Source organism: Neofelis nebulosa, chromosome 11 (genome assembly GCF_028018385.1).
Source record: "Neofelis nebulosa isolate mNeoNeb1 chromosome 11, mNeoNeb1.pri, whole genome shotgun sequence".
Classification (NCBI taxonomy): domain Eukaryota; kingdom Metazoa; phylum Chordata; class Mammalia; order Carnivora; family Felidae; genus Neofelis; species Neofelis nebulosa.
The window spans coordinates 86,957,089-86,977,180 of NC_080792.1; the positions used below are offsets into that span (position 1 = coordinate 86,957,089).

General features: G+C 45.6%; 1 long non-coding RNA gene across 1 annotated transcript; it reads right to left on the reverse strand.

The window, feature by feature from the left end:
• Window positions 1-928: 928 nt before the first annotated feature.
• On the reverse strand, window positions 929-18,913 carry LOC131489356 (uncharacterized). Its single transcript, XR_009250498.1, has 2 exons — window positions 18,402-18,913; window positions 929-1,229 (listed from the first exon to the last, which is right to left on the reverse strand). It is a non-coding gene; the product is annotated as an uncharacterized LOC131489356 (long non-coding RNA).
• Between the last annotated feature and the right edge of the window lie 1,179 nt (window positions 18,914-20,092).

Genomic DNA, 20,092 nt, shown 5'->3' on the forward strand with positions numbered 1-20,092 from the left:
TCTAATACCTAAGGTTCTGTTAGGAAAGACAAAAAGGTGAATGAAGGTTGGTAAGCAACCAGAAAGTCTACCACAAGTCATGCCAGGTATTCCTTAGCCCTTATTTCTTTCTAGGATCCAATGTCAAAGACCCTGAAATGAGGGCACAGTCATTGATCTCAGGCAGATTCACAGCAGTCATAACACCATGCCGCATCCCAGGCCCTTGAGAGACAACAACAGTCAATGACAGCAATCTTTGCCACTAAGTAGGAATGCAATTTCACAATGTGTCCCAACAAAGTACTCCATGTACCCATTACCAACTTATTAGAATTAAAACATGAGATAAGTAAGATCTGGTTCCTACTCTGGACTCTAGACCAGAGGATAACAGTGGAAAATGATATGAGGGAGAATTAACCGCTTTTTCACTTGTTCCACGTTTTCAGAACACTGACTCATACTAACCACCCTTCCCTCCTCATTTGGAGTATTTCCAACTTCTGTTGGCCTGTCTAAATCCCACTTGTCCTTCAGAGGGGTCCGACTCAAGCCTGACTCCTCCTGGAAGTCTCCCTGGATATTCCAACCTTGTCTGAAATTATTGATTGAAACCACTGATAGATCTTAACATTATTCAAAGTGGGATAACCGGACATTGTGTACCTACTGGGTAGTGCAGAGGATGTATCTCTAGAAAGTATTCTTGCCAAAAACCAATCTTAATTGAATCCATGCTCAAGATTAACCACCAGTGTACAAGAAATAAGAGGACTAACATTAAATGATACATAGAATGCAATTAGAAGTCTTAGAATGTCAAGAACTAAAGAACCAATGACCTACTGTCTTAAGTTAATGATATTTGTATAAATTTGTTTACTTTTGTAGATTTGTATCAGTTCTTTGTTTGCCACAATAAGTTAAAATATCACACTAGAATGTAGTGATTTAAAATAACAATTTATTATTTCTCATGAGTCTGTGGTCAGGTGGGCAGTTCTTTCGGTCTGGGCCAAGTTGAGCTGATCTAGGCTGGGTTTGTTCATGAATCTACGGTCAGCAGGCAGGTCAGGTGGGGACCAGCTCATCTGGAATGTCCTCGCCGGGAAAGTCCTCCTCCACAAATTCTCTTACCCACAGCAAGCTGTCTGAGCTCGTTCTCTGGCCGAGGTAGGGGCCCAAGAGAATACGTGGGATCATCTCACCGCCCGGACCCAGAAATCATGCGGCATCACTTCTGCATCCTGTTGGCCAAAGCAAGTCCCATGATCAAGCCCAGATTCCAAGGTGGGGAAATAGATCCCCATCTCTCAGTAGGAGAGGCTGCAAAGTCACATTGCTGGGTGTGGAGAGAGGCCAGTTACTGCAATCAATCAAACAGGGGGTTCGAAGAGACTACGTGCCTACCAACCAAATGCAATGTGTGCTGTGTCCAGATTTAAACAAATCGGGTATAAAATCTCATTTGTGTGGTAATTAGGGAAAATTGAACACAGACTGAGTATTAAGTACAATATGGCATTGCTTTTTAATTGTCCTTATTTATTTTTTAAATGTCCTTATTAGTAGAACTATGTACTGAAGTATTTGTAGGTGAAATTATATGATGTTTGGGCTTTATTTTTAAATAATTCAGGAAAGGGGCACCTGGGTGGTTCAGTCGGTTAAGCGTCCGACTTCGGCTCAGGTCACGATCTCGTGGTTCATGAGGTTGAGCCCCACATCGGGCTGTGTGCTGACAGCTCGGAGCCTGGAGCCTGCTTCAGATTCTGTGTCCCCTTCTCGCTCTGCCCCTCCCCTTCTCATGCTCTGTCTCTCTCAGAAGTAAACATTTAAAAAAATTAGAAAAAAATCCAGCAAAGAAAAAGAAGTGAGGGGTGGGTGGGGCTGTATGAATAGCAGATGTACAAGAACGGCAAAAAGTTGATAGCTGTTGAAACTGGGTAATGTACACATGGGCATCATACATGTGTATGACATACATTTACGTATATGCCTTTGCAATCTTCTGCAATAAAACATGTTTTAAAATTGTTCAGCTTTCTTTTGCTCAGATAGTTTCATAGAGTGTGGTGTGATCATCACTGGTGGTTGAGGAACATTTAAAGAGAAAGTCTCAGTTTGGTACTAGCCTGTCCTTAACACTTATCAAACGCACATTAATCTCCCTTCATGACAAAGTGTGAGCAGGTCTCAGGTTCCAGAGCCCTTGTTGGGTCCAGGATACAGCAAGACTTTCACATCATTGTTTGATTTTTCAGTGTTTTTTTTAAAAAAAATTTTTAACGTTTATTTATTTTTGAGACAGAGAGAGACAGAGCATGAACGGGGGAGGGGCAGAGAGAGAGGGAGACACAGAATCGGAAGCAGGCTCCAGGCTCCGAGCCATCAGCCCAGAGCCCGACATGGGGCTCGAACTCACGGACCACGAGATCGTGACCTGAGTTGAAGTCGGACGCTCAACCGACTGAGCCACCCAGGCGCCCCTCAGTGTTTATTTTTTACTGTTACCGTCTCTCTACTATGAGTGATGCTGCTTTTCTGTTCATGGATAATAACATGAAGTGCTCTTTCTTTGTTATTTATTTATTTTATTTTTTTAAAGTAGGCTTCACGCTCAGGGCACAGCCCAACGCGGGGCTTGAACTCACAACCCTGAGATCAAGACCTAGACTGAGATCAAGAGTCAGATGCGTAACCAACTGAGGCACGCGGGCGCCCCACAAGTTTCTCTTTTTAAATACATTTAAGGTTATGTAGAGAGTGCATTGGGTTTCTTTTAAGTGATTAAAGCAACAAAGGTGTGGTGGTAAAAGTTACGGAGAGGACTGTGAAGGTGGTTGCTTTCAGTAAGTTGGGGTACCCACTGTAGCAGTTGCACATCTTACTGGCTTTACCCAGTAAAATTCTAGTTCTCAAGTCACAGCCGAGGCAGGGCAGTGGGGGCTCTCTGCTCTGTGGAAGCATTCAAGGACCCAGTTTCTTTGCGGCTAATGGCCCTGTAACCCTCCAGGCCTTGGGGTCCACTTGGACTTCGTCATTCAGCCAGCAGACTGGGGAAGTGAGGTCAAGTCCACAGTGTCACATGGAAGGATCTGGGTGCCAGGCCCGGACGTGCACCCTTCACTTCAGCCCACATTCTATCAGCTAGAACTTCATCTAGACGCAAAGGAGGCTGGAGATGTAACCACATGCTCAGGAAGAAGGGCTTTGGTGGACAGTTAGCATTACCTCTGTCACAGCGGCCCTCAGATGAAAGTTGAGGGGAAAAAATGCTAAAAGATGACCCCAAACTCCTCGGTGTGGCACACAGTAGTCTCTGTGATCCTGGCATTTTTAGTCAGGGTGCCCCCAGAGAATCACTATGAACAGCATAGAAGACAGGATTATGGGGGCGCCTGGGTGGCTCTGTCGGTTGGGTGTCCGACTCTTGATTTCAGCTCATGTCAGAATCTCACGATTAGTGGGTTCGAGCCCCACGCCGGGCTCTGTGCTGACAGTGTGCAGCCTGTTTGGGATTCTCTGTCTCCCTCTCTCTCTCCACCTCCCCTGCACACTCTCTCTCTCTCTTTCGAAATAAATAAGTAAACTTAAAAAAAGAAGAAGACAGAATTACAGGGATTAGCTGGTACACAGTTGTGGAAGCCGGGAGAGGAGCCTAGGCAATGATCTTGTCTCTGCATCCTGTGGATCAGCTGTCAAGGGGGAGGGCTGGGCATGAACTGGAGCAAGGCCAAACTGGAACCTGGAAGGATGAACTTGGAGCCACAAGGACAAGGGAGAGGAACAACTGGAACCTGTGTTCACAGTGCCTGGGACCTTGCCTCGACCTTCAGAGCATTAAAAAAAAAATGGCTTTGGGGGCGCCTGGGTGGCTCAGTCCGTTAAGCGTTCGACTTCGGCTCAGGTCGTGATCTCACAATTCATGAGTTCGAGCCCTGAATCGGGCTCTCTGCTGACCGTGCGGAGCCTGCTTCGGATCCTCTGTCCCCCTCTCTCTGCCCCTCCTCCACTCACGCACGCTCTTTCCCTCTTTCAAAACTTAAAAAAATAAAATTAAAACACACACACACACACACACACACACACACACACGGCTTCAGTTTCACTTCCACCTTCCATATTCTCACACAGATCTTTCAGATCTTCCTCGTGGCCAGGGCCAACCCAGAACCATACAGGGAAGGCGATCCTGGAAAAAGATTTCTAGCCTAGTTGAACACAGTGCAAGCGGTACTGGTCGCGGACCTGCGGAACGCTCTGGCCTCATCCTGCACGACTCCCTCCGCTCTCGAGCGTAACTTCCACCGTTGCCATGCCAGCTATTTACATCTTCTCAACCCTTCCAGATGTTTCCTCACTTTATCTCTGCTGTTCTCACTCTCCGGAATGTTCTTTCCCGTCCTTGTCGCGCGCCCAACTCCTCAGCCTTCAAGATCTGGTCAAATGTCACCTCCTCTAGGAAGTCTTCCCTGCGGTCTCCGGGCAGAGATGGGAGAACAGTAGAGCCGTACACACAGCGGAAGGTTGTGCAATGTGCCGTGCAAGTCTTCTCCGTGAGCCTTGAAATCTTCAGCTAAGTTCCTAAATGCACTAAGCGCTGAGCGAGACTGCATTTCTTCTCAACATTAGTGACGACGCTGGGCTTCTTACCTCGGTCTGGCTCAGTGGGGAGGCGAGGTAGCTCACTCAGGCACAGGAGCTCTGAGACCGGTTGACGCTTGGGGAAGAGGGAAGCAAGAAGAAACAAAATACAGGAACAGGCAGAAATTGTGGGGCGACCTTAGGCTGCCAGACCCGGAAGCTGGGTGGTCCAGTCTGTTTTAACCAAATCTCTAAAGGAGCAAGATCAACATGCTACACACACGAGGCACACTGGATTTCCACTCTCGATTCTTTATTCTCTTCCCCCGTATGACCTTGAAGTACAAGACAGAGAGAGACAGAGAGAGACAGAGAGAGAGAGAGACAGAGAGAGGCAAATATATTTCCCTGTCCTGTTGATGTTGGACTTGGCCGTGTGACTTTTTTTCCAGCCAATGCAACGTGGGCAGGAGTGACTAGTTCTAGTGCTAGTTCTGAGCCAAGATGTTAGGAAACTTTACTTGTGTCTACTCGCTCCCTTGCACTTCTGCTATTCACCACAAAAGGAACATGCCTGAGCAGTTGTTCATCCAAACAGGATGACACGTAGATAAAACATGTGGAACATACACCTGAACTCATCTGCAGCCAGGAGCCAAGCCCAGCTGGTTTCAGAAGAGCTGTCCTGCACCTGTAGACCAGTGAGCAAGAAAATCAATGTTTGGGGTGCCTGGGTCACTCAGTCGGTTAAGCGTCCGACTTTGGCTCAGGTCATGATCTCGTGGTTGGTGAGTTTGAGCCCCGAGTCGGGCTCTGTGCTGACAGCTCAGAGCCTGGAGCCTGCTTCGGATTCTGTGTCTCCCTCTCTCTCTGTCCCTCTCCCACTCACATTCTGTCTTTCCCAAAAATAAACATTAAAAAAAAGAAAAAAGATGAGTTGGCCATACGTTTGTGGGTCTAGTTCTGGGGTTTCTATTCTATTCCATTGGTCTATGTGTCTGTTTTTGTGCCAATACCATGCTGTCTTGATGATTACAGCTTTGTAGTAGAGGCTAAAGTCTGGGATTGTGATGCCTCCTTCTTTGGTCTTCTTCTTCAAAATTACTTTGGCTATTCGGGGCCTTTTGTGGTTCCATATGAATTTTAGGATTGCTTGTTCTAGTTTCGAGAAGAATGCTGGTGCAATTTTGATTGGGATTGCATTGAATGTGTAGATAGCTTTGGGTAGTATTGACATTTTGACAATATTTATTCTTCCAATCCATGAGCAGGGAATGTCTTTCCATTTCTTTATATCTTCTTCAATTACCTTCATAAGCTTTCTATAGTTTTCAGCATACAGATCTTTTACATCTTTGGTTAGATTTATTCCTAGGTATTTTATGCTTCTTGGTGCAGTTGTGAATGGGATCAGTTTCTTACAAACGTATGGCCAACTCATCTTTGACAAAGCAGGAAAGAACATCCAATGGAAAAAAGACAGTCTCTTTAACAAATGGTGCTGGGAGAACTGGACAGCAACATGCAGAAGGTTGAAACTAGACCACTTTCTCACACCATTCACAAAAATAAACTCAAAATGGATAAAGGACCTGAATGTGAGACAGGAAACCATCAAAACCCTAGAGGAGAAAGCAGGAAAAGACCTCTCTGACCTCAGCCGTAGCAATCTTACTCGACACATCCCCAAAGGCAAGGGAATTAAAAGCAAAAGTGAATTACTGGGACCTTATGATGATAAAAAGCTTCTGCACAGCAAAGGAAACAACCAACAAAACTAAAAGGCAACCAACGGAATGGGAAAAGATATTTGCAAATGACATATTGGACAAAGGGCTAGTATCCAAAACCTATAAAGAGCTCACCAAACTCCACACCCGAAAAACAAATAACCCAGTGAAGAAATGGGCAGAAAACATGAATAGACACTTCTCTAAAGAAGACATCCGGATGGCCAACAGGCACACGAAAAGATGTTCAACGTCGCTCCTCATCAGGGAAACACAAATCAAAACCACACTCAGATATCACCTCACACCAGTCAAAGTGGCCAAAATGAACAAATCAGGAGACTATAGACGCTGGAGAGGATGTGGAGAAACGGGAACCCTCTTGCACTGTTGGTGGGAATGCAAACTGGTGCAGCCGCTCTGGAAAACAGTGTGGAGGTTCCTCAGAAAATTAAAAATAGACCTACCCTATGACCCAGCAATAGCACTGCTAGGAATTTATCCAAGGGATACAGGAGTACTGATGCATAGGGGCACTTGTACCCCAATGTTTACAGCAGCACTCTCAACAATAGCCAAATTATGGAAAGAGCCTAAATGTCCATCAACTGACGAATGGATAAAGAAATTGTGGTTTATATACACAATGGAATACTACGTGGCAATGAGAAAGAATGAAATATGGCCTTTTGTAGCAACATGGATGGAACTGGAGAGTGTGATGCTAAGTGAAATAAGCTATAGAGAGAAAGACAGATACCATATGTTTTCACTCTTATGTGGATCCTGAGAAACTTAACAGGAACCCATGGGGGAGGGGAAGGAAAAAAAAAAAAAGAGGTTAGAGTGGGAGAGAGCCAAAGCATAAGAGACTCTTAAAAACTGAGAACAAACTGAGGGTTGAGGGGGGGTGGGAGGGAGGGGAGGGTGGGTGATGGGTATTGAGGAGGGCACCTTTTGGGATGAGCGCTGGGTGTTGTATGGAAACCAATTTGACAATAAACTTCATATATTGAAAAAAAGAAAAGAAAAAAGAAAATTAATGTTTGCGGTGGTTGTTTAACCACCTAAGTAAGACATAATCCACATACGATAAAATTCACCCTTTTAAATAGTACAATTCAATGTTTTCTTTAGCAAGTTCACAGTTGTGCAACCATCACTACAATCAGTTTTAGAACATTTTCATTCTCCTAAAAGGAAAACTCATACCCGTCGCATTTAGCAGTGTTCCCCCATTTCCCTGTTTGTGGTTGTGCACAGTGTTACTGGGGCAATAGCTGACACACAGGTATCAAAAATGGACCTAGTGGGGCGCCTGGGTGGCGCAGTCGATTAAGCGTCCGACTTCAGCCAGGTCACGATCTCGCGGTCCGTGAGTTCGAGCCCCGCGTCAGGCTCTGGGCTGATGGCTCGGAGCCTGGAGCCTGTTTCCGATTCTGTGTCTCCCTCTCTCTCTGCCCCTCCCCCGTTCATGCTTTGTCTCTCTCTGTCCCAAAAATAAATAAAAAACGTTGAAAAAAAAAATTAAAAAAAAAAAAAAAATGGACCTAGTGTAAACAAGTCCACAATTTTTTTAATTAAAAAAAATTTGTGGGGGGGTGCCTGGGTGGCTCAGTCTATTAAGCATCTGACTTCGGCTCAGGTCATGATCTCCCGGTTCGTGAGTTGGAGCCCCGCGTCCAGCTCTGTGCTGACAGCTCAGAGCCTGGATCCCGCTTCGGATTCTGTGTCTCCCTCTCTCTCTGCCCCTCCTCCACTCACACTCCGTCTCTCTCTTTCTCAAAAATAAATAAACATTAAAACATATTTAAAAAAATATTTTTTAAGTAATCCCTATGCCCAAAATGGGGCTTGAACACATGACCCAGAGATCAAGACTCACATGCTCTACTGACTGAGTCAGCCAGGCACCCCAAGAGGTTGACAGTTTTACATTCTCCTTGGAGAAGTTCAGAGTAAGAAAACTTTACATGCACACATCCACCCAGATCTCCCTACACACATTGACACGACAGTACACATAAGCTCAGACACACTTTCACTTTACACAAATACACCAACACTCAAAGACACGCTCATCTTCACTGATGCAAAGATTCACATACAAGACTCATGTGCACACACTGACAATTACATGCTTGTACACTCACACACAGATAGCAACTTCCCAAGCTCCAGTTATTCAAATGAGTCGTCACAATTTTTCCATATCTGCAGGTAACATATGCTTTTATTTCCTTAATTTTTTTCTTTAAATGACTTAACATTTTTATTTAAATAAATTTGTTTTTAAAGGAAAGTGCTACAAATAGATGGTCCTCATTTCCCATTTGCTCTTGCCTCTTCTTCTGGCCACACCCAATCCTACCCATTCCACGTGAGGGTGGAGTATCCAGTCGCCAGCTCCAGGAAGCTCCCGGACCAATGGCACACAACCCATGCAGTTGCACGGGACCCTGCACTCACAAGGACCTCTTGCTTGCATTAGCGATCTACTGTAAGCATTTGGAAACTCTCAGTAATTTGTTAATTAGAACTACAACGTATTTTCATTTTGCACCAGGCCCTGTGAATTCTGTAGTCACCCTTGCCCAGGACCACTGAATGTCCCAGCTTCTGTGGGCTTCCCAAGGTGACAGCTCTTCCACCGGGAGCTGAATCAGAGAAGGTCACATCTTACACAGCTTGGACCTGGGAGTCCAAGCAGATGGGAGTTTGCATCTTGGCTCCGTTTACCAGCTGAGTAACCTTGGGCTGACCTGCCCCGACATCCACAGGGCCCAGGACAAGCGTACAAACGGAGGCCTGCAGGCCGTGTGGCTACAAGTCTTCCTGGTATAAACAAGTTTACAAATTGTCAAATAAAATATGTTTTAACCTCCTATTTTAACAAACGAAGTTTGTTGATTATAACAAAGTGAAGAAATATGCGTAAAGCTATGGTTTTTACATGTCCTAAAATTGGCAAAATATCAATGATGAGTGAATTAAACGATGATTGTATGTGCCTGGATATCGTATTGATGTGCCAGTGTTGAGAGAGAGTGCGTGCACATGCGCCTACATACACATGCGCACGTAAGTGGGGGAGGGGCACAACATCTCACGACAGGGTGACGATGACCAGAGCCAAAATCAGGTAGATGCTTGACCAACTGAGACACCCAGGAACTCCTCTCAGTGAATAATTTAAAAATACATAATTAATAAAGGATTATGTATTTACTCCATAAAATTTTTGTTGCCTTTGTTTTATTTTTAGTTTACTTATTTTGAGAGAGAGAACGTGCAGGGTAGAGGCAGAGAGAGAGGGGAGAGAATCGCAAGCAGGCTCCACACTGTCAGTGCAGAACCCAATAACTGAGAGCTCATGACCTGAACTGAAGCCAGAATCGGTCACTTTACTGACTGAGCCACCCAGGCACCGCTTCTTGCCTTCATTTTAGCAAAATTGCTCATTATGTTGTTATAGTAAAAGTTTTTACATAATGTTTGTGCTATTGACAGTGATGATCTAAGGGAATAAAAAATAAAATGAAATTCTATGGAAGTATAAAAGCTTGAATATATTTTCATCAGAAATGTGAATTTTTTTAAACGTTTATTTATTTTTGAGACAGAGAGAGACATAGCATGAATGGGGGAGGGGCAGAGAGAGAGGGAGACACAGAATCTGAAACAGGCTCCAGGCTCTGAGCTGTCAGCACAGAGCCTGACGCGGGGCTCGAACTCACGGACCGCGAGATCATGACCTGAGCCGAAGTCGGCCGCTCAACCGACTGAGCCACCCAGACGCCTCCAGAAATGTGAATTATTAAAGTAAATGTAAAAAATTAACAAACTAAAATATTTTACTTTTATTTATTTTTAATTTTTATTTATTTTTGAGAGACAGCCAGTGGAAGAAGGGCAGAGGGAGGAAGACAGGATCCGAAGCAGGCTCTGTAGACAGCAGACAGCCTGATGCAGGGCTCGAACTCATGAACCATGAGATCATGACCTGAGCCAAAGTCAGATTCTTAACCGACTGAGTCACCCAGGCACCCCAAATATTTTATGTTTTTAAAAGTTATTTTTGGGGCGCCTGGGTGGCTCAGTCAGTTAAGCGTCCCACTTCAGCTCAGGTCACGATCTCACGGTCCGTGAGTTCGAGCCCCGTGTCGGGCTCTCAGCTGACGGCACAGAGCCTGGAGCCTGCTTCAGATTCTGTGTCTCCCTCTCTCTCTGCCCCTCCCCCGTTCATGCTCTGTCTCTGTCTGTCTCAAAAATAAATAAACGTTAAAAAAAATTTTTTAAGTTATTTTTCTCCTAGAATATCTTATTAACTTCTTCTGTGAAAATTAAATTCTGTATTAAATTAAAATTACCTTTTAAAATCAAAAGGCAAGGGGAGGGTGGCTCAGTCAGTTAACCATCCAATTTCAGCTCGGGTCATAATCTCACAGTTCAGCTGTCAGCACAGATCTCTGCTGTCAGTACAGAGCCTGCTACAGACCCTCTGTTCCCTCTCTCTCTCCTGCTTACGCTCTGTCTCTCTCACAAATAAATAAACATTAAAAAAAAAAAAAAAGGATGTGGGCCAAGCCTGGGATCCCATCGGAGATTCAGCTGGGGAAGGACCTGCTTCCAGGTAGTGGTCCAGGATTCAATTCTTTATGGGCTGGCAGACTCAGTCTCAGCTCCTCTCTGGCTATTGGCTGGAGGTTGCCCGCCAGTCTTTTTGTTTTGTTTTTTGTTTTGTTTTGTTTTGTTTTGTACCGTGGGGGCCTCTCCATATTGTGGCTTACTTCCACAAAGCTAGCAAAGGAGAGCATCAATAGGGAGAATCCGCAAGCAAGCAGTAGTTACATCCTATGCAAGGTCATTACAGATGTGAAGTCCTATCCCTGTTGCTGTATTCTATTCGTTAAAATCGAGTCACGGGTCCCATCCACACTTAAAGGGAGATTACACAGGAGTATGAATGCCAGAATGTGAGAATCATTGTGGGACATTTTAGAATCTATTCCCTACAATTGCCATGTGTAGTTGTTACAAAAATTGCACTAATGCATGAGCACCTCCAGAAGGACAAAATGGAACATAAAAAGCAGCCTGAATTCCTTATGCATTTACACTATCAGAGAGGAAGGAATCTGCAAGTTAATCCATTTCTCTTTGCTCTTATCTAAGTGCTTGCAACTCCCAATTATCCCTCCACTAGAACCAGAACTGGAGTGGCCATCTCCGATTAGGCAGCAATAGTGTCATACAACCCATGACACTACATTTGGACACGACTGTTATTTTGAGGTCATGACCTAAGAGATATGGAGAAGCTTCTCCCTGGGGCCTGAGTGATGTGAATCAGGAGAGAGAAGTTTAGGATTATGAGTTGTTCTGTGACAGCCTTGGGTGCCAGAGTCTAAGTGACAGAAGCCCCATGTGTTTTTAATAAATTCATCCTTTATGTGTGTATGTTTGTAATATTCGGGGCTGCTTGAGCATCCTCACAACATGGCAGCTATATTCCAACCCCATCCCTCCCTCCACAATGAGGAATCGAAGAGAGAGAGAAAAGTGGAAGCCACCATGTGTGTCTTTTATGACCTGGATGTGGAGTTCACACACCATTATTTCTGAGATACCATTCTAGTTATTACACAGGTCAGCCCTATTCAGTGTGGGAGCATCTTACACAAAGGTACTATAGTAGCAGAGTTCTAACACAGACCCCAAGCGGGGCGCCTGGGTGGCTCAGTCGGTTGAGTGTCTAACTTTGGTCCAGGTCATGATCTTGTGGTTTGTGAGTTCGAGCTGCACGTCAGGCTCTGTGCTGTCAGCTCAGAGCCTGGAGCCTGCTTTAGATTCTATGTCTCCCTCTATCTCTGGTCCTCTCCCACATGCACTCTGTCTCTCTCTCAAAAAGAAATAAACATTAAATAAATAAGTAAACAAACAAACAAACATAAAAAAAAAAAAAACAGCCCCAAGCTTCCTCCCCACTGGTGTGCATGTGCCATAGAATCTCCTCTCCTTGAATGTGGGTAGGACTTGTGAATACAGTGGATGTCACTCATGATTATGTTAGGTCATAGGGCAGAGGAGATTTTGCAGATGTAATTAAGGTCCCTAATCAGTTGATTTTGACTTAATCAAAGGGGGAATGCCCTGGGAGGGGCTGAACTAATCAGGTGAGGCCTTCAAAGAGATCCAAGAGATTCTTGAAGAAGCCAATAGCTATGTATGAACTGCCTGTCAAGGAGGCTGTGTAGCCAGGACGTGAGAACAGCCTCTAGGAGCTGAGAGTGCTGCCCTGCCGATAACTAGGGAGAGAACTGGGGCCTCCACACATACAGCCAGAAGGGAAGGGGTGCTCCCAACAGCCCCCATGCTTTGAAGAGATCTCTGACCCTCAGGGGAATCATAATCCCCGCTGACACCTTGATTTCAGCCTTGGGAGACCCTGAACAAAGAACTTCTTGCCTACAAAACCTGAGAATAAACCAGTGTTGTTTCGAGCTGCTCGATTCATGGCAATTTGTTACACAGCCGTAGGAAACTCATACCACTGTGAATATCAGGAGGCAAGAACTATTGGGGGCCATCCTGGGGACTCACTACCAAAACTCGATATTGTCAGACCTTTTAACTTTTGCCTGTCTTGTCGGTGACCGCCCACTTTTCTTCTCTCTCTTTCCTATGCACAACCTTCTTTACACTTCACTCATTCACTCACCTACTCCTCTGTTGATTCATTCATTCTGCAAACAATTCCTGATCCCCTGCTGTGTTCACACACAGTCCTGGTTGATGGGGACCCTGCTGTGTTCACACCCAGTACTGATTGAGGGGGATGCAGAAGTGAGTCTTGTGTGTTCCCTGACTTCCAGGAGCTCCAGTCTGGAGCAGGAACCATTCCATTGTATTCCTCAGCCCCCTTAAGATTACTCCCAATATGACTCTTATGTGGTTCAGACCCCAGGACTTTCCAGAAACCCATTTAAGCACATTGTTCCACCCCCAAACGGCAAATTCAACCCCAAGGCATTATGTACAAGAGACTTTGCTGAAGTTCCAAGTAGAGACCAAGGACAGTGTTATATTACATATTACAGGCCAAACATTACCAAACTTCTCTAGTACACTTCTCTCTCCTCATGCTCTATTATTCGGGAAGTCTTCTCCCACTCCACCACTGCTAAACATCTTAATTATTCTGGGAAGTTCTATTTTATTTTCATGTCCCTCTTGGCAAAACAGAAGCCTCATGAGAAACCAAACCAATATGGATGTGGGTGGATAAGGGGTTTGCCTCATGGTTCTGCAGACAGCTCCACCCTTGAGACCTTGAATGAGGTCCTTGCTGTCCCAGTTTCCTGGCCTGCATTCTACCAAAGGCCCTAAGGGAAGAACGGCATCTCCCCGGGGACTCCAGCTTTTGAAGCCCTTGGAAGAAGCGTTAGGTAAACAGCAAATCTGGGTAATGCTGTCTGAGGGTCTTCAGAATGAGGGCGTTGGGACACAGGGTCAAAGACCCTGTGGATGGCAGCTACGATCTACCTCCAGAACACCCCAGCCAGAGCCCCTCAGGGCCCCCCTGGGTCTGAGGCTGAGCTGCTTGCTGGGCGTTCCATCACCATTCCAGAAGCTAGTCCCCCACCCTGGGTAATGTGCATCCTCATCACCCTCCTGTCTCTTGAGGAGGGATCTGTCTTCACTCACTCCCACACAATCTCATCCAGTCTTGTGGCTTTTCATACCATCAATGTGATGACTCATCAGCCTCCTGCCCTGCCTCCTCCCCTGAGTCCCAGACTCATTACCCGCAGCTGCTAACCGATACGTCCACTGGGATGTCTAATGGGCAGGGCGCACTTCCTGGGTCTGAAGCGGAGTTCCATTTCCTCCTCCCCTCTCCCCAACTGCCCCCACCGCAACCTACTTATCCCCGTCCTCCCATCTCAATAAACGGCTCCATCACCATCCACCCGGCTGCTGGAGCCAGAAACCAAGGAGTTATCCTTGGTTCTTCTTTTTCTCCCATCATCCAACTATAATTCATCAGCAGACTTTGTCAGCTCTCCTTTCAAAGTGCATCCCCATTCTGTTGGTTTCCATGGCTCCCGCATTGGTCCAGGTCACCACCCTCCCAGGCCAGGGGACGGCAGCAACCTCCTCAATATGCCCCCTGCTTCCTCTCTTGCCACCCCACAGCCTATTCGCCACACAGCAACCTGAGGACATATCATTCCCCTACTAAAGCCATCCAAGACTTTATGTGGCTGACAAGCCCCTGCATGATCTGGCCCCTGTCTGCATCTTGAACTTCAACTCAGACCACTGTCCCTTATATTCTGCTCTGGCCACACTGGTATTCTTTCTGTTCCCTAAACACACCAAGCTTGAGCCAACCTCAGGCCCTTTGCACGTGTTGTTCCCTCCGCCTGGAATCCTCTCCTCTCCACCACATATTTGTGTACCTCACTCCTTCTCGCCTCTCAGATTAAGTCCAAAGTTCACTTCCTTACAGACTGTGTCCCTATCTAAAGATGACCCACCTGCCCTCACTCCCCCAGCCACTGCCTAGTATCTCATACTATATTTCCTCCACAATTCTTATTGCTATCTAATTATCTTATTTTCATTTGCTTACTTGTTTAGATTGTCTTCCCCACTAGAATTTCAGCTCCGAGAAAGCTGTCTACTTCACTGCTCAGTCCCTGGCGCTTAGACCAATGTTTGACACAAAGGACCTCCTCAGGAAACATTTGTCAAATTCACTCGTTCAGTCAGCACATACATATTGAGTACTTACTGCTTGATGGATAACCAAGGATAACCAACATGTCTGGCACCAGTGAGTTCGAATTCAGGCTTCACCATTACCCAGCTCTGGCCTTCCCTGTCCATACGGAAGAGGACTCTGTTTCCTCATCCATAAAATGGGAACAATAGTACCTATTAGGCATGACTGTTACGAGAATTAACTTGTAAAAGGCTACCAGGCAGCCTGGCACATAGGCACTTGTTAAATAAGTATTTCATCCACGACCAAGGGTGATCTTATCTGGCAGAATATGTGGGCACAGGCCTGGGGGCTCTAAGACGGCCACGGAACAGCTGCTCACGTGGGAGGGACGTCAGCGTGGGCAAGATAACACGAAGGTCAACTGGTGATGCACCTGGACCCAGGAATGAGGGGCAAAGACTATACACGAGCCAGGGCGGCTTCTCAACGTAACGGAGAGAGCGGGACACTGAATGTCTCCCGGGGGCCTCCTGGCACTAGCACCCCTTACTCCCCAGTCAGGCCAAGGAATATTCCCAGTTCTCAGAGCCCAGCCCACCTAGGTGTCCGCCAGCTGGGGGCACAGAGAAGTCTGGCAGGGAGTAAAAGATACCAGGCTTCTGGGCAAGGTTTGACAATAGGAGTTGTCCTTCCACTGAGTAGAAAACAACTATGCAGCCACCAAAAGCATGAGGATGCTTTAAAAAAAAAAAAAAAAAAGCTTTATTATTTTTTTTAAAGTAATCTCTACACCCAATATGGGGCTCAAACTCATGACCTTGAGCTTAAGAGTCAGATGCTCTACCAACTGAGCCGGCTTGGCATCTTGGGGGATGCTCTGGATAGGAGCGATCTTGAGAGCTGTTGTCGAGTAGGAAGAGGCAAATTTTAAAAAGACTAAAAGAAAACAATAACATATGCCATGTTTGCTCATGTGCGCCTTTACTACCTCTGGAAAAATGCATAAGAAAGTTAGTGACGGCAGCTGTCTCTGGGCACCGAAATGAGTGGTTGGGGGATGGGATAGAGGGAAGACTGCACTAAATGCCCCTTCGCCTCTTTTGAATGTTGAAGCCCTTGAATGTAGTACTTATTCAAAACTACTTAAAATATGAAAAGAAAAATGCAGCTGCCACTCACGGTGGGGAATTGCTTTACCCCTCCTCTTTCACCCAAGGGACTGAGGGAGCGCATACTTCCAGAATGATCTATCTACAAAGTAAAGCTGATTCTATTGTTCCTCTTTATGTTACTCCTCTGTTTAAAGCCCTTCAACGACAGACAGCTGAACATACTGTACAACCTCAAAAAAAGTATTTGTTGAGTGAACGGGTAAATAAATGAACCAATCGCCTTTTGTCTCTTAATTCTTACATATTGATGGGGAAGTCCATATTAAGTGAAAAAAGAATACTGCAGAATATTAAGTTAAGGACGATTCCATTCTTGAAAAATAAGATAATTGCATATTCATAAAATTATACTGCGTATTAGTATACTCAGTATAAATTCATACCTATTAGTGTATTCATGTACATGTACATGATTATTGGTTCATAAAAAGAAAAAAAAAATCTAGAAAGACCCCAAACTTGCTGGTTTGTTATCTTGATCTTAGTATAATTACGTGAATAAAAATGTGGGTAAAAATTCACCCATCTGTATTTAACAGTTGGACACTTTCCTATATATAGCTATAGCTCAATTTTTAAGAGGAAAAAATCGTGGCGCCTGGGTGGCTCAGTCGGTTGAGCGTCCGACTTCCGCTCAGGTTATGATCTCACGGTTTGTGAGTTCGAGCCCCACATAGGGCTCCACGCCGACGGCTCAGAGCCTGGAGCCTGCTTCGGATTCTGTGTTTCTCTCTCTCTCTGCCCCTCCCCCACTCACACTCTGACACTCTCAAATCTCTCTCTAAGAAAGAAACATGAAAAGAAAGAAAGAAAGAAAGAAAGAAAGAAAGAAAGAAAGAAAGAAAGAAAGAAAATAAAGAAACATTAAAAAAATAAAAGGAAAAAAAAGATGTACCCCCAAACATTATTAGATATCATCTCCTGGGACAGTTGGGATGGTCAGGGGGCTTTTGATTTCCAATGTAGAGCTGAACATTTTACCTCAAGCACATAATTATGAATCCTTTGAAATATATACCTTTTAATTCATATTTCATTTCAGATTCCTTAACTTAGACTGCAAAGCCTCCCACTTTCTCCACTGCCTTCGTCTTCGTTCTGACCACATTAAACTATTCACCTTCTCAATATGTCATGCTGTTTCTTACTCCAAGCCTTTACCTTTGCTGCTCTCTCATCCTGAGACACCCTCTCCCACTTCCTTGACTCCTCCCACCTACCTAACTTCTTCTCGTCGGTTAAGTCTCAGCTGAAATGTCACCTCCTCCAGGAAGCCTCCCTTGACCGCCCCCTGCTAGGTCAAATGCTCTAGAAACACCTAAGAGTTGCCTCTGTCACAACATTTGACTGACGTCCATCTCACCATCCAACCGTGAACTCCTGGAGGCAGAGATTGGAGTGATGGGGTCACAAGCCACGGAACATCTGGAGCCACCAAGAGCTGGAGGAGGCAAGGAAGGATCCTGCCCTAGAGACTCCAGAGGGAGTAGGGTCCCTCTCATGCTTCGATTTCAGCCTGATAATACAGATTTCAGACTTCTGGCTTCCAGAAGTAAGAGAATACATTTCTGTTGTTTTAAGCCACCAAAGTTGCGGAAATTTGTTACAACAGCTTTAGGAAACTAACATAATTGATAACCTCCTTTCTAGAAAACAGTTTGGCAAAAACAAATTATAAAGTTGGTTATGTACATAATAATGGCCAGCAACTTCCCTTGGGGTAAGCCCTGAAGAAACCCTTGCTGGTGTCCACCAAAAGACACATGCAAGAACATTCCTCACAGCGTTGTTTATGATGACAAAGCCTGGAAACAGGTTACATGCTCTTCCACAGGAAAAAGGATAAACTGTGGCATATTCACGTAATGGAATATTATGCAGCAGGAAAATAAACAAACGACAGCAATTTGCAACAAGCATAAATCTCACATGCCTAACGCTAAGTGGAAGAAGCAAGTCACACACAAAAAATGAACAGTATGATTCTGTTTATATAAAGCTCAAAAACAGGTAAAACTAAACAGTGCATTGTTTTGGTGTTTATTATTTTTTTTAATGCGTATTTATTTTTGAGAGACAGAGAGAGCACGAGTGGGGGTGGGGGACAGAGAGACAAACAGACACACACACAGAATCTGAAGCAGGCTCCAGGCTCTGAGCTGACATTACAAAGCCCAACACGGGTCTTGAACTTACCAGCCATGAGATCATGACCTGAGCCGAATTCAGATGCTTAACCGACTGAGCCACCCAGGCGCTCTTGCTTTGGTGCTTAACCTGTAAAGAAAAGGGGAGAATAATTAAAGCAAACCTCCAGACGGTGGTTATTTGAGGGAAGGAAGAGTCTAGGATGGGGACTATCCTGGAGACACACAGGAGGCATCTGGGTAAGGTGACCACGTATTCTGTTGCCTAACTGGCATACTTTGGGGGATGAAAGGGAGGATGTAGTTATAATTATGGCATATAACAGGTACAAACCAAAACTGTCCCAAACAAACCGGAACATAAGATCACCCTATTTCTGGGGCGCCTGGGTGTCTCAGTTGGTTAAGCACTGGACTCTTGATTTCAGCTCAGGTCATGATCTGAGATCGGTTGGTGGGATCCAGCCCCACCTTGGATCCTGTGTCGACAGCCCCAAGCCTACTTAGGATTCTCTCTCTCCCTCTCTTTCTGCCCCTTCCCCACTTGCGCACACACGCACACACGCGCTCAAGTGCGTTCTCTCTCAAAATAAATAAATACACTCAAAAAACAAAGATCACCCTCCTTCTGAGACACATAAGCTATTCTTTCATGGCCGGTGGGTGCAGACATGGGAATTTGTTTCATTAGTGCCTTTAGACTGGACAAATATTATATATATATATATATATATATATATATATATATATATATATATATATATATGTCAGAATCATTTTTTTTCAACCAACAAATGAATAAAGTGGGTTCCAGAATCAGTTCAGTTTTTAGTAGCAACTCCAGATACAGAAGCAGACTCTTGACTAAATTCAGCAGAAAGGGAATTTATGACAGGGAGAGCGCTGAGCTCACACAATTGCCAGGAAGGCTGGAGAACGAGGTCAGAAAATAGGCACAAACAGAAGGCAGGCACACAGCAGGGCCCACGGCCAGAAACTTGCCCGGACCAGGCCGCTGAGGACACACAGCTCCTCCCACTGCGGCTGGTGCTGCCCACCCGGCCAGGCCGGCCAAGGGACCGACGCTCCTGCCAACCTCGCTGCTGGCCCCGGAACATAGACGGTGTTGCCGCTTCGACACCACCCACACAGCCCCCCTCGATTTCTCCCTGTCCCTGCTGCTTTGCCGACTCCACGGTCAAAACCCTCAGTGCGTGCATCTGACGGGTCGAGCCAGCTGCAGGCGAGGCTCAGATAGTACTCGCCAACCTCTGCTTCCTTGGGAGTGGGCGCCGCCTGCCCCCGTGAGAGCCATTATCTGGGCAAGTCCCAAATTCAGGAAGGCTCAGCAGCTGAAAAATAGAAATTACAATGTGTGCCAGGCGTGTCAGAGACGAGGGATAGACGCCAAAATGGACCCTAAAGGATCGAAAGAGTCTTAAAGGTGACCAAGTTCTGGAATCTTACAATTCCCCACACCAGCAGGGCTCAGGCTGCGACTTAGAGTAAGGTTTCTGCAGTTAACGCGCGAGTTGGCGTCAGGGACACGGTTAAGGGAAGTGATTTACCCACCTGCCCGCCCACACTCCCCTCCTCGGGACGCGGGCCCTAGACCAACTGGACACCTGATTGGATCAGTCATGGTCACCTGATCCAAAGCTAGACAACCCATTGGCTGGCCAGTAACCGATTAGAGACTCTGTCGCGAGCAGGCGCTTCCAAACTTCCCCTGCGAGCATC